General features: G+C 45.0%; 1 protein-coding gene and 1 non-coding gene across 5 annotated transcripts in view; both read right to left on the reverse strand.

Moving 5' to 3' along the window:
* Positions 1–14,373, reverse strand: part of Entrep2 (endosomal transmembrane epsin interactor 2) — a 412,215-nt gene that overhangs the window by 123,666 nt on the left and 274,176 nt on the right. The window lies entirely within an intron of this gene.
* Positions 12,769–12,910, reverse strand: LOC120100402 (small nucleolar RNA SNORA48). Its single transcript, XR_005500162.1, has one exon. It is a non-coding gene; the product is annotated as a small nucleolar RNA SNORA48 (small nucleolar RNA).

Below are 14,373 nucleotides of genomic sequence, written 5' to 3' on the forward strand. Positions count from 1 at the left end.
ATTTTGCTTACTACCTACCGAGAGCAAGCTCCTTCCTTGACAGCCCAGTAAATATAACCCAATCCAGAATAATCTGAAAATTTTAAAATAAATTAACATCTGTGAACATTTGCAGAAGATATGCTTATGATGTGATTTAAAACCAAAGTTTTTTTTCCCTGTGTTTTATGGGCACATTTTTAAATTCCACACACAGCACTGAAAAAACCTCTACTGTAGTTAAAAACAAAACAAAACAAAGAAGCAGCTGTTTAAGTAGAATGGATTAAGCAAGTCACACTCAGAATTATATACACATCTGCTGCTCATCTGGCCCGAACCTTCACATGCTTCGCATCCCCCAATGCCATCTGGGATACTTTGACTCTCGAATGCCCCCAAAGTCTGTGTGTTGAAGACTTGTTTCCCAGATCACTCTGTGATTGGAAGGTGGTAGAGTCTTTCAATTCTAACCAGGGACTATAGTTGAAAGAAGTCAGGTTTCCTGGGGCAGGGCAGGGCGGGGCTGGGTGGGGTGAAAGTGTTGTCTTTAGAGAGGAAATTCTGACCTTAGCCACTCCGGTTCCCCTGCTTCCAGATTATGGGAAAAGAAACATCCTCAGATGTTTACTTCCCAGGGATATACTGTCTTGCCCTTTTAGGCCCAAAGGCAACAGAGCCAAGATACCTCAGACTAAAATCCTGAAACCCTCCTTCTGCATTTTTTTTAAAAGTCTGAGCTACCATAACAGAAAGTGGACTAACACTTCAACTCTTCCCTGAACCGTGCTCCTCTGCTTTAATGGCTCGTCATGCCAATCGTTTCCTCACTGCCTACGGAGAACAGTGAGGCTCTGTATGCAAGGAAAACACAGGGACCCTAAAACGAGAAAGACTGGAAATGAGAATGATGGTGGCCAGGTTTCTGTCTGGAAGCTGCCCATCTGGCAGCTCACGGTGCCCTTTCTATAAAATAATAATAACAACAAGAACGATTACTCCTTAATGTAGACAAACAAACCTAATGCTTTTTCCCTGAGATGATCCTTAAACCATGCATCCACCCAAATGAGTCTTCACTGGAGGCGGCTAGCTTCTAGAGGATTGTGCTTGGAGCCTGGGCAACCCAGAACTTTCCCCCGGAGTATCTGGTTCCCAATGGACAGAACATAGAGGTCGTACAGACCTGGGTGAAGTCTCTGCTTTTCTTAGAATGAAAACCGGTCAGTCCAGAAGAGTGGGTGCTCAAACTCCCTCGTCTCCATCTTGATGCACTTACACTTCACAGGGCCAACCCTGGGACAGGCGTGACACTGAGATACCCCTGGGCGAGCGGGTCGCTTCTACCACACCATTAAAAGGCTTATCCCTAATCCCCTGCCAATGTGTAGATCCTATGCTGCCTAGCAACCTCGCTCAGTAGCAAAGCTGACCCACTCATCAGTTAGAAACTTCAAGTGGGCAATCGCTAGAAACCCAGCATAAGAAGGAAACTTTATTTTCTCCCCAGTCGTTATATGTGCATATTGGTCGTTAATTGGTGGATATTAACTACACAAGACGATGAGTTTTGTTCCTAACGTTTTCCTACACCTATCGATTGTTCTGTGATCACGTTTGCTCCTCTGGCCTCCTCTCTCAAATCTCTCTCTGCACATCTCCTTCCTGCGCAATATGCTTTGACTGCTATATGAAGCTGTCAAAAGCCTTGAGAAGAAAAGGAAAGAAAGTGAGGGAAGGAGAGACAGACGGACAGACAGACAGACAGGGAGACAGACAGACAGACAGACAGGGAGACAGACAGACAGACAGACAGACATTCCAGGGACTAAACAAACGTAAGCTCAGCTAAGACAAAACAAGGTACAAAGCTAGGGTAAGAAAGAGGCAGGAAATGGAAAATACAAGAGAGGTCCTGTAGCACCAGGAAAAATACTAAGATGGGAAAGGACAAACACGGCAGGGTGAGCACTTACTCTGTGGAGAAAGTGAGGCAAGGGACAGCTCTTTGGCTGAGACTCACAGGAGCCTGCCTCATGGCTCTGCCTCAGCTGGCCTGGCCACGCCCTCGCTCATCAGTCAGGGAACCACTCTGGGAAGGATGACCCTAAATGCAGGAAAAGAGCAGTATCTAGACTTCCTGGAGCTTCTCTGTGCCCTGAAGCTAGCAACACAATCCCCTAATTTGGCTGGATACACCAAGGCCCTTGGTTTTTTTTTTTTTTTTTTTTTTTTTTTTTAGATTTTATTAATCCCACAAGCTTGAACCATGTGGTGTGGGAAAAGCAAACAGCAACTAATTAGCTACTTCCTTGGATCCAACCAACCACTAGCCACACGCCAATGAATTTCTCTCCGATGGCTCGATTGTCTATAATTATCTAAGTGGTCCACACTGTACATGCATCTTTCCCCCTAGCATATTTACTTCTAAGCAAATTACCTAATTCAATGTGGTTATTATTCTGGACATTTAAGAGCCGTGCACTGGGAAATTTCACATAGTAATTAATTAATGTGGCTACATCTGTTATGCTAATTCTTCATGTCTAAGTGTGATTATTAGATGCCGTTTACAGCATTCAGCACGACTCACTGATATTTAATATTAACAGCCACCCACATTCTTACTTGATGAACCTTGCTCAAGGATGATATTTCTAAATTTATAAACAAATTATGCAGCTCATTACATGGATGCTAAATACCAAGTTAGTGGTTGAGGCATGGACATGTGACCCTATTCAAACCAATGAGCAGTGAGGGATATTTTGGGCAACATCTGAAAGCTATTTATCTGCTCTTAAAAAAGAGGTTTATAGGCAAGAGAGAAAACTGTCCTTCCATGCTGGCCAATTCCATCCGCATGATTATTCCCTAAGTAGTGGCAATCATCTTATGACTGAGAAGAGGTAAGCTAACACATTAAAAACAAATTAAAACTGGCAGGACGGAGAACTAGAAAGAATGCAAGTCCCTGACTTTGGTAAGCTGAGACGCCATATCTGTAACAGTCTCTCTCTTGTAGTCTCTCTCATTGTAACAGCAATGTATCACCATTGCTCCCTTGGTCAAGATTTTGTAAGCTATATTGTATTTCACCTGCTACTAAGAGGAACCCTAAAGCTTCCCAACCAACACTGATAGATTTAGTAGACCAGGAGGACTGGGCACCCAGCTGCATAAGGCTCCATATAGTAATACTAGGACTCCAGCCTCTGCCCATGTGCCAACTGGTCTACCTGTCTCAGCTCTGGACACACCTGAAGGTTGAACCTGAAATGTTGCTGAAGTTCAGACCTTAGTGCACAATCAATGATAGCCGGATTCCTTCTCTGTGGCCAAAAGTCATCCAGCTGTTGCATAGGACTTGGGTAAAGGGGAAAGTTCAATGGCTTGACCAATTGCCTAGCCAATGTCTGGAGATGGGAAAGACAAAATTTGTTTCAAAATTGCCCCACGTCTTCACGTTTTGTGAACATAATCTTAACATGAATGATCCCAGGAGCCCAGCAGTGATTCCTTGAGAGCACCCACCAAGGCAAGTTCCACCCGACACTGGTTCCTTGGACCACTACCTCCGTTTCTGGATCCCAGCCTTCTGAGGCTTTACTGAGTAGTACAACCCTGGTCTCTGTTTATTTAGGAGCAGACAGGAAGTTATCACCTGATGTCTGAAAGTCTTTAGGAGTATGAATGTCTCTGACACCTGGACTCCTGCAGAACTTCCAAATTTAGCCTTGTTTTCTGACCCCTATATTGTAATGTGCAGACCATAGGAAACCATAAGGAAGTTCCTGGTCAGCCAAGTAAACATTCCCTGGTCTTCAGTGGTCACTGATGATACCTGAGCTGTATCTTTGTCCAGGGGGTGACCCTCTCTTGGTCCTCATAGTCTACAGTAGAAGAACATATTCAGCATTGACAGTTAAGCCCAGAGATCCAAATTCAGCCAACAGTCTGCAGGTAATAGGTCACATGAACTGGACAGTCACCAGGTTTGTGCTAGAGCCCAGTATGGGGAACAACTACACCAGGTCATAGTGTAGTAAATCAGCTGATCTAAGGGTTTCCTGAGTAAGAAGACAGGAACAAGAACCATGCAAGGAAACTAAGGTGTCAGTTCTGGAAGGGTTCAGATGTTCTCTTTGAAAGATAACTTGTAAATGAGGCCTGGAGATGATTCCAAAGAGAAACTATCTTATCCACCCTAGCTATATCTAAAAAGACAAGTTGGTAGTGTGTTGGCCTAACATGTCTAAAGTTATAAGTTCAAATATTTATTTATTTTATGTATGGGAATACACTGTCCCTGTCTTCAGACCCACCAGAAGAGGGCATTGAATCCCATTACAGATGGTTGTGAGCCACCATATGGTTGCTGAGAATTGAACTTAGAACCTCTTGAGGAGCAGTCAGTGCTCTTAACCGCTGAGCCATCTCTCCAGTCCCGAGTTGTAAGTTTAAATCCTAGAGTGCATGTCAGTCTGCGCGCGCACACACATACACACACTCACACACAGAGGAGGGGGGAAGGGAGGGAAGGATGAAGTGGAAGAGGAACAGCACCACAGAAAGAAAGCGAGCCTTGCATGCCTTCAAGTCTTCCTAGTAATCCATGTGGCCTTATATGGGTTGAGACCACCACAGTCTAAGCTGAGCCCAAAACCAGCACTGGGGAAGATCTGTACCCAAGACAATGATCAGAGAAAACAGACCTGCATGCCACCTAGACACACAGTGGCTTCAAGGAAGGAGACAGCAGGATCTGGAACAGATGTCTATGGTGGAGCAGAACTAATGTTGGAAACAGAAGTAGAGTTTATAATAAAAAGACATAATGAGAACACATAAGGAGTTATTATTAGAGTGTGGTAAAATACTCTGAGGATGGAACAGTGCTTGGTATTTTAATTTAAAATTTGAAGAGAAGAGCTGTAAAAAAAAAAAGAGTGGTGCCCACTGAGAACGCATTACTGCTTTGGGTGACCATACGAAACATGTGTCATATAACACAAGACAACGAGTTAATGAACTAAAAATCACAAATGAAGAAAGAAAACATGAAGGACAGGAGCAGGAAGCACTCTGGGTAATTTGTAGGAGTTGTGGGAGGGACACAGCTATACCAGGAACTAAACAGAGCAGAAAACCAAACTGGAGACTCATATCAAAAGTGACCAGAAAAGTCCAAATTAAATACACCCTGGCCAAGTCTCTGAATTTGAAGACTAGCAAGAAACCATACAAGCTTCCACACAGAAAGTTCTGGGGGAACTTTCATACCACAGTTCTCACTGGGATCAGAGAGAAGCACAGACCAGGAAATGCCAAGAGGTTTGTAAGAAGAGAGAAGACTGGACCAGGAATTGTCTACTCAGGAACACTGCCATTACATTTGTATAGAAGAATAGATTTACTGGACCCACAGAGTCAGGAAACAAAGACTTTCTATGTAAACTAAATAAAAATTCTGCACATTCCCACCAGAAACAAAGCAAATAAGGGTTCTAGAGGGATAAAGAGGAAAATAATATTAACCATGGACTTTGCATTGTAGTTGCATTAAACAATTAACACTGAACACACTGTGGGAAATGAGTTGTTATGTGACTTTTTACCTACAGATCCAAGTATACTTAACACATTAGATGGTCTAGCTCATGGAGACGTATGTCGTATGGGCTAGCTCGCTATTCTTTGGCTACGCATCTCTGCAACATCCTGAATACTGTCATCGATGATAAGGCAGTGGAACTTTTATATCTAAGCACAGAGGAGGGATAACGATGCCATTCTATAGGGGGTTTCAACTCTAGTACTCCAATGGAACCATCATAGGATCCTGACCATCATAGCATCCTGACCCTGATCAAAAGGCAGGGCGGGGGCATGGTCATACCTCTAAAGATCTTAATATTGGTCATAAGGATCTTTGAAGTGAGGATGGAAAATTTCACTAAATTCTGAACCCAGACAATCCTGACACACCTTGGGAATAAAAGCAGAGGACACACATGCTCCTCCAAAGGCCTTAGACAGGCTAAGAGGAAGGCCTTGCAACACTGGGGGAGATGGAGACAGCCATTGAGCTCCTCTGCTAGAACTGAGTCTCTCCACGTGGCTTTCTTTTTGTTAGATAGGGCTAGGGCTAGGGCTTGAATCCATTTTATAGTGTGATAAGAACAGGAGATAGAATCTGGTACTTTCTTATGACAAGGACCTCAATTCTTGCCCTTGGTCAGAGGTCAGAAATGCAAGGAGTGTTTGGGCCCTGGTTCCTGCTCTTGTTTCCTGTGATCATTCTTCTGTTATACAGTTGCCTAGAAACTATCTGTGAGGGTGTGACCAAAACTCCAATCCAGCCCTGTGATGAAAAGACGAACCTTGAAGCTTCGCCAGTTAGACTGGCCAGCTCACCTGCTATAAACCCTATTAAAAAGCACCTAAACCAGAAAATTGATGGTACCCATCTTTGGGACTTATTTCTACCATACAGGGACTCTTACTGTTGGGTTCCTATCTGTGAACCCATAGCAAACTCCTTTCTAAATGCCTGCCTCATTGTGCCCTGTGAACGTCAGCCTTTGAGTTTTCATGACTAGAACCCTGAGGCGCTAAGTGGAAGCTTTGAGCAGCGGTGAACTCCTGGCATCTTAACTCACATTAAACCCACTCAGCTAGAACTTATCTCTCACGTTGAAGGAATGAATTTTGCCCGTTCCAATGAATTCCTATGTTGAAAGCTTTGTGCTAATTGTAGTGATGTCATGAGTACTGTAACCTTTAAAATGAAGGGAGATACTTAGGTCACACTGGGAGCATGAGACCTTTCTTCTTACACACTCTCCTGGCATTATGACACCACCTGCTATAAAGTCCTCGGCTGAATGAAGCTGATGCTGGCATCAAAAACCATGATAAGCCTCTAAATAAACCTCTTCTCTTTATAAACTATCCATGTCTGGGCATTAAAGTATGTTAACAGGAACTAGACCAGTATGCTGGGCTGCCTCACTGCTGCAGTGCCTGGAGCATAGCTGGAGTGCCACCAGCCAGCTCCTTGGGGTGGGGCTGGGGGGCAGAACACAGTGCCTAATGGAGGTGCTCGGTCCCTCTTTTCTCGGATGGGAAACAATGGGGTCTGAGCAGATTGTTATGGTTCCCAGTCTCTTGTGTACCCAGGAGATACTGGGGTACCACTGGGAGTTGAGAACGGGGCTCCCCAGTCCATGCTTCCCCTCAGAAGATCCCCATGCCAGACAGGAAGGAGAAGGTTGAACCCTGAATGGAGGCAGAACCAGGTTTAGTTCAAGTGAGTGCCAAGATTATGGAAGGGCTGAAAGAGAAAATCTTCTGGATATTTAGGTGCCGCTCTTTATCAAGACCCCTCCCCCCATTGACGAAGAGGCGGTCCTTGTTTGTCTAAACTGCTTTATTTGATGTCGAATGTAAATGCATACACTTTACTCAGGGTGAGTCAGGGATTCAATATCCATTGCAGAAAGGAATGCCCAGGAAGGGAAGTCCATTGGCTAAACAACCCTGGGTCTATCTAGATACCTCATTAGCATGGAGAACTCCAGGTTTCTATGCTACCTACTGATGGCCATGGTCCTCTCAGTGGGGTATCAGGTTTTCCTATTCCAGAGAAGATAGTTTGGCAGGGAGCTGACCCCACACCTACCATACTCAATTCTGAGTTTCTCAGGGTTTGGGTTCTTCTGTCTGGTGGCATGGTCCACTTAGCCCACACTATATAGATGGTACTCTCCTGAATCCTTCCAATGGGAGGCAATGGCAGTAACCTGACACGTGAGGCAGGCAGAGAGGGCATCCTGCCAATTCTGTTACTACTTACTGCCCTTGTCAACACCCCTAGAAAAATCTCTGTTGTGGTTTCCAGCTTTTCTAGGCACAGAACCATCTCTGTGCTCACTCAGAGGAGGGGCCAACAGACACAGCAGAATAGTTCGCATCGCATTTGCCAACAAACATGCAGAGCACAGATGAAGCCGGGAAACTCTAGAACGCAACCAAACGAAACTAGTAAGAACCCGGGACTGGAACAGTCCCTGTAACTTATGAACTGGGAGTTTCAAAACGAACTTAAAAACAGATTCTAGACCCAGATGACTGCACTAGTGAGTCCTTCTGAGCATTTATAGAAGAAATCACATCAGTTCCAAACAAAATGCTTCCAGGAAGAAAAAGAGAACTATTTCCTCAGTATTTCTTATGAAGATGGTATTCAAATATAAAAATATGGCAAGGGCATTTTAGAAAAGAAAGATCAAAGGCCAACTTCCCTCAGGAATATATAAGCAAAATCATGAATAAACACAACACATAAAAAAGTCAAGAGGATGTGTGCAAGCAAAGAGAGTGCCAATAAGGGAACCACCTTCATCTGACATTCAAAAAGCAATCGCAATAGCTTACCGCTTTATCAGAATAAAGGATTCGCCTGCTATGGTGCTCTCAATAAAAAAAAAAAAGGCATATCATATAGTAATAGCCCAACAAAAACTAGCAAGCTGGAAACAGTCACAACGGCACAGTGGCTGCATCGCTGCGACGCTGGGAGAGGCCTGCTGTGATGAGAAACAAAGCAAAGCCCCTCATGCCCACACCTCACTGGAGCACCAGACAGTGGAATCAGAAAAAAGAAAGAAGCTCCAGACATACTACGAAAGAAATTATTCTGTTCTTCAAACAACATAGTGTAGGCAGAGAGTTCAGAAGGAATACAGTTAATAACTAGATGTAGGAAAGTACTTGGACATAAAGGTTAAGATGCAAAATCCAGTTTTATATCTATTTTCTCATAACAAACAGAAAATGGAATTAAAATATATGTGGTACATTTTTCTAAAAAAAAATGTATGGAATAATATGGTTTAATGTGGTGGCCTGATTTTTCAATGAGAAAGCAGGGACTCTTTCTCCGTCCTCAAATGTGAACTAATTTGGGACATGGTTTGAGTAACAGCGTGTGGCAGAGGTTGTATTTGCGCACGTCTGGGTTCAGGCCTCTAGAGGCTGGCACTGTTTGCTTGCATCCTCTGGAAGTGCCTTGGCAGTTTCCGGTATCACAGACAGAAGCCAAGTCTAGACCATGAGCTGAATGATGACTGGCTCCCCACCTCCCAAGGCCACTTGGACACTAAGCTTTCCCAGCCCCATCAATGAGTGACTGGAAGCAGGACCAGCCGAAGAAAAACAAACAGAATCATGAGGAATGTTAGGCTGGTGCTGTTTTAAGTCACAGTGGTTTGAGGTACAGCAGTAGTTAATAGCACCTCATGACTCACACACACACACACACACACACACACACACACACACACACACACTACATACCACACACACCACATATCTACCACAAATACATATCTCACACATACACATATACTACGCATATACATATACCGTCTATACTACATACCACTCATAAACATACTATACCATACATACATATATATGACATATATATATGACACACACTATACACACACCACACAGACACAACACATACCATACATACTACACACATACACCATACTATAAATACATATACATCATACATACCATAGACCACACACACATTACATACCATACATACTATTCACACACACCCCATACCACACCATACATACATGTTCACTACACATATACTATGCATTTACCACAAACATACATACCCCACAAACCATATATACACATATATCATAGACTCACAGTTCCATACAATACACACACTACATAACATACACACTACATATATACACATACATATATTACACACAACATACATACACCATACATACACATGTACCACACATATACCATATACAACACACCCACACTCAACATACCATATACACTATACACACACATACACACTATACCACACCATATATACACATGTACCATAGATACCTACACACACACCTTAGACACCATATACCAACACACACACACACACACACACACACACACACAACTTTAGACATATAACCAATAAAAATTAATACAAGGCTTCTGCTCAGAAAACTGTAGACCACTAGTGAAGTTTGAGAAGACCTGACTAGAAGGTTCGCTCCACTCATGATGACAACTGTGCTCATTCTCACATCTGGAGCCATCACAGTCCCGTCAACACTTCCAGCAGGGCTTCCTTCCAGAAATATACAAATTATGACTAGGAACCTGTCTGGCAAAGTAAAGGAAAGACATAGCAGGGCACTGTCAGTGAGCACAGTGCTTACAGAGCTAGCGGAGGCTTCCGAATCTACCTAGAGTTACTGAGACAATTAGGTTTTATGCAAGAATACCTGGAAGTCAATAAATTCAAAGAGTGAACTTAGCAAGTAACCTGTGAACACCAGGATCCATCATTTGCCACCAAATAGCACGGCACAACTGTGGGGAAAGGACTTTCCCTTCAGTAAATAGCCCCGGATCCACTAAGTGAATATATGAGAAGATGAAACCGTGCCTTTGAAACTGTAAGAACTAAGTCTTGGATCTTGCTGTGAAAAGGAAGCTAGCGATACTTTCACACAACAGGGGAAGAGCCCTGGTCACCTTGAGATAAGAGCAACTCCTTTTAAATCATGATACCACTAAGAATACACCGAAGTGAAGAGGCAAGCCCTTATATACCAGATGCGTTTGCATGTGTTTCTGTACTTGTGTGCATGTGTGTGCATGCACATGAATATCCAACAGGCCACAGAAGCAAAGTGTTAATTTCAAAAAAATCAATTACTAAGAAAAATTTCAACAGCACAACAGAAAGTGAGCAAGGTCTTCAACCAACAAGGTATCCAGATCTTTAATAAATATGAAGAGACAATTGGTTTCGTTAATATAGGTAAGGACATGATTTATCTTTTTATATCATCTGTCACTCATCTGAGTAAAGCTTCAAGAGAATGGGAATCTTGTCTGTTTCGCCCCTTGTTGTTATGCAGAACATCCAGAGCATTTCCTAGTTTACACGTGCTCAATACATGGCAGTTATGACAGCAGTCCCAGGTATTGATCTTTCCAGGTATTCTTGCATAAAACCTAATTGTCTTAGTAACTCTAGGTAGATTCGGAAGCCTCCGCTAGCTCTGTAAGCACTGTGCTCACTGACAGTGCCCTGCTATGTCTTTCCTTTACACTGCCAGACAGGTTCCCAGTCATAGTTTGTAAAATCCCAGGGGCTAGTCTTTCTCGTGAGCCTTGAACTTGTACACTAGGGCTCCCATCTGCCCCTTGCCTTTGTGGAGATGAGTAGTCAGCTTCACAGGAGTCAAAGGCAGCTGAGGGCAACCATGCTGAGCAGGCAAACAGACAACAATCTCACTCTCCTCTCCGTAGACTTCCACTCTACCTCAAGAAACAGGGAAGGCCTGTGTGCATCAAACATCCACAAATCTCATACACTTCCAGCCTTCTTTGTAGTCGGTAATCAGACATGTGTGGGTGGTAAGTGTCACCTCTGCTCTGGCCCACTCACTGTCAGGATGACACCCTCTACGCCTTTCTTACCTCTAACAGCAGCTTTGAGTGACAAAGGTAACAAGCAGACCCCTTTAAAACAATTTTATTGATGCTTTGTGAGTTTAACATCATGCACCCCAATTCCAGTCATCTCCCTGTTCCCTCATATTACCCTGCGCCCTTGCAGCCTCCCTCAAATAACACACACACACACACACACACACACACACACACACACACACACACACACACAGAGCATAGGAAACACTAATCACAGAAGCTGTAGTATGTGACAGTGTGTCCCACAGTATATCCCTCTAGCCACACCTCTTTACTTGCAAAAGGTCATTGTCATGAGTCATGGGTCTGTTTCAAGATCTCTGGTTTCTGTGACAGCATCAATATTGGACCTTCACTGGGCCTCCTCCTGTTTATCCTGCTGTTTCCCTGAGTCATGGAGATTCTGCAGTTTTGGATCAGCAGGATTGGCCCTTTCGTGAGTCCCAACTGTTCACAGATATAGATTTTGGGGTGGGCCAACTCAGAGCCCTGGAACTAGGCCTCGGTAGCAGCAGAGATGGTCAGCACCACCATGGGCAAACTCTCCAGCACTGCTCTACTGTGGCTAGACCACCCAGCGCTGTTCTCAGAGGCAAACTGGATCAGGGTCTGCTCTCATGGTCTCAGGGCCAGCACACCCACACCCCAGCCGCCAGGCTCAGCTCCATAGTTCTGCCTAGGCCGGGTGTAGCTAGTGAGGGGTGGGACCAGCTCTTCAGAGTGCCACATCCAGTGAGAGGCAGGGCCAGTTCTGCACAGTCCCTGGCTATCCACCTGGTAGTAATATGAGCCATGGATATCGACCCCTGCTGTGGCATAGTCATGGAGCTGGACATGGCCCTTGGTGGCAGCTTGGACTGGGAACTCAGCATAGCCTCAGGTGGCAGGGCTGGCCACTCATAACCCGACTACTCATCTCCTCCCTCCGGTCTCTAGTTCCATCTCTCTTCATAATACTTAAGCTGCTCTATTTCCCTGTCTCTCACATCTGGCCACCACATACACATCTCGGTGGCTCCTGCTGCACACTGGTCATGCATGCATCTGGCAGGCCCCTGGGTGACATCCTTTGATGAGGGGGTGGCTATGGTTTGTCTGTGCAATGGGCAAAAGGACAGATGTGTGGGCTTCTTCCCCCACCCACACCACGTGGCCTAGTGGAACACAGGTATTTGCTGACTTCCTCCTCCTGAGCTTCGCCTCGTCCATTGCTTAGCTTAGCTTTGCTTTGCTCTCTGAGTCCTAAGCATAAAACAGCTTGGCCACCAAGCCAGGCATCAGGCTCGGGTGAGCAAAGGACTGCCTTCTGCTCTGCCCCTGACTGCTATAAGAACATCACCACCACCAAGGTATCTCTTTGCCCAAGTCCAGGGCGCCAGGCCGGGCTTTCACCCGGAAGCAATCTCCTGGGCTCTCTGGCCACACAGCGGAAAGCTGCCCCACACGCCTGGTGGCCGTATGAGGTGTTGAGCCACGGAACTTCCGAGGGTTTTCTAGTGCGCTACTGCAGCGCAGACTCCCACGCTATCAGACCTCTCACTCCTGCCTCAGCTATACTCAGCACCCCTAGGCTCTGATGTATTAGTCTGGTTTTTCAATGGACTTGCAGGGGACAAGTTCATTGCTGCACTAAGGTGGGCCAGAGGCACCCAGCGCCCCGCCAATCACCACAACGCACAGCATAGGAGGAGGAAGGCAGACAGGGTACATCCTTAGCCCAGACTGTAAACCAATCTTTTAGTGTTTACTCTCCCTTCAGCCAGCTGCTGACTAATTCCAGTGCCTTTGTAAGACCGAGTCGAGCCAGTCAGTTTCCTCTGGATACCAAGCTTCTCCCTCAGCCCCGAGCAGGGGGAGAGAGCAGAGAGAAGCCCGCCCAGTCACCGCACAGTGGCTGGTTTTTATCATCCTTCCAAAAAGCTGCTGACATTTCCCATCTGTCCATTTCCTTCGAGAGTTTCAATCTTTCTTCTTTTCTTCTTTTAATGTCATTTTAATGTCCTTTGTTCCTCTCTCTTAACTCACATCATCTAATTTTAATTGTGTTTCAGGAAGAGTGGCTATAAAAAGACGTATTTGTGGAGCGTGTGTTTGCTTTGAATATGTACTGTAACTATTGCTAATACCAGCACAGTCTTTTGGCTTGCGTGGGGTCCTTTTCTTCCCAGAAATTCAAGGCACATTTTAAATGTCAGGCTGAAGAACAAAAGGGAAATGTCATTATTACCATTTTAAAGTTAGATAAAGTGAAACCTCGTGAGACCCAAGAGGCTGCCACCACCTCTGCTGTCACGGCTGGGGTACAACCTTCTATCCCCAGATCAGGGTCTCCTGGTTTTTCACTGAGGTCCCACTGTGAGTGTGCCATTTACAATCCTTTAAAAAACCATTTAAAATTACATTTATCTTTCTATTATGTGGGGGAGAGGGACAGGCATGTGCCACGGCTTACACGTGGAGGCTGGAGGACAAACTTTGGAGTTGGTTTTCTCCTACCATGCGTGGGTCTCGGGGACGGAACAAGGACTTGGCAAACAAGTGCCCTACCCATTGAGCCATCTTGCTGGCAGGATACCTCATTGAGACCTCAGCATAAAGTCGTGCATCCTATGGTCCATTCTCATATATGGGGGTCTTTAGGGTGAACTGCCAAGGGGAAGGTAGACCTAAGTGTACAGTGGAGGCTGGATTGGAGGGGAAGAGCCCCACAGTCCCAAGGAGGGGAAGTGGGCAGATGCTGCCAAGCCTACCGTCCAGAGTGGATCAGTGGACAGATCATTAGACTTCGCCTGCAGAAACTCCTTCCTTTTTGTGTGCTGTCTGGGAAGCAACTAGCTG

Source organism: Rattus norvegicus, chromosome 1, assembly GCF_036323735.1.
Source record: "Rattus norvegicus strain BN/NHsdMcwi chromosome 1, GRCr8, whole genome shotgun sequence".
NCBI lineage: Eukaryota > Metazoa > Chordata > Mammalia > Rodentia > Muridae > Rattus > Rattus norvegicus.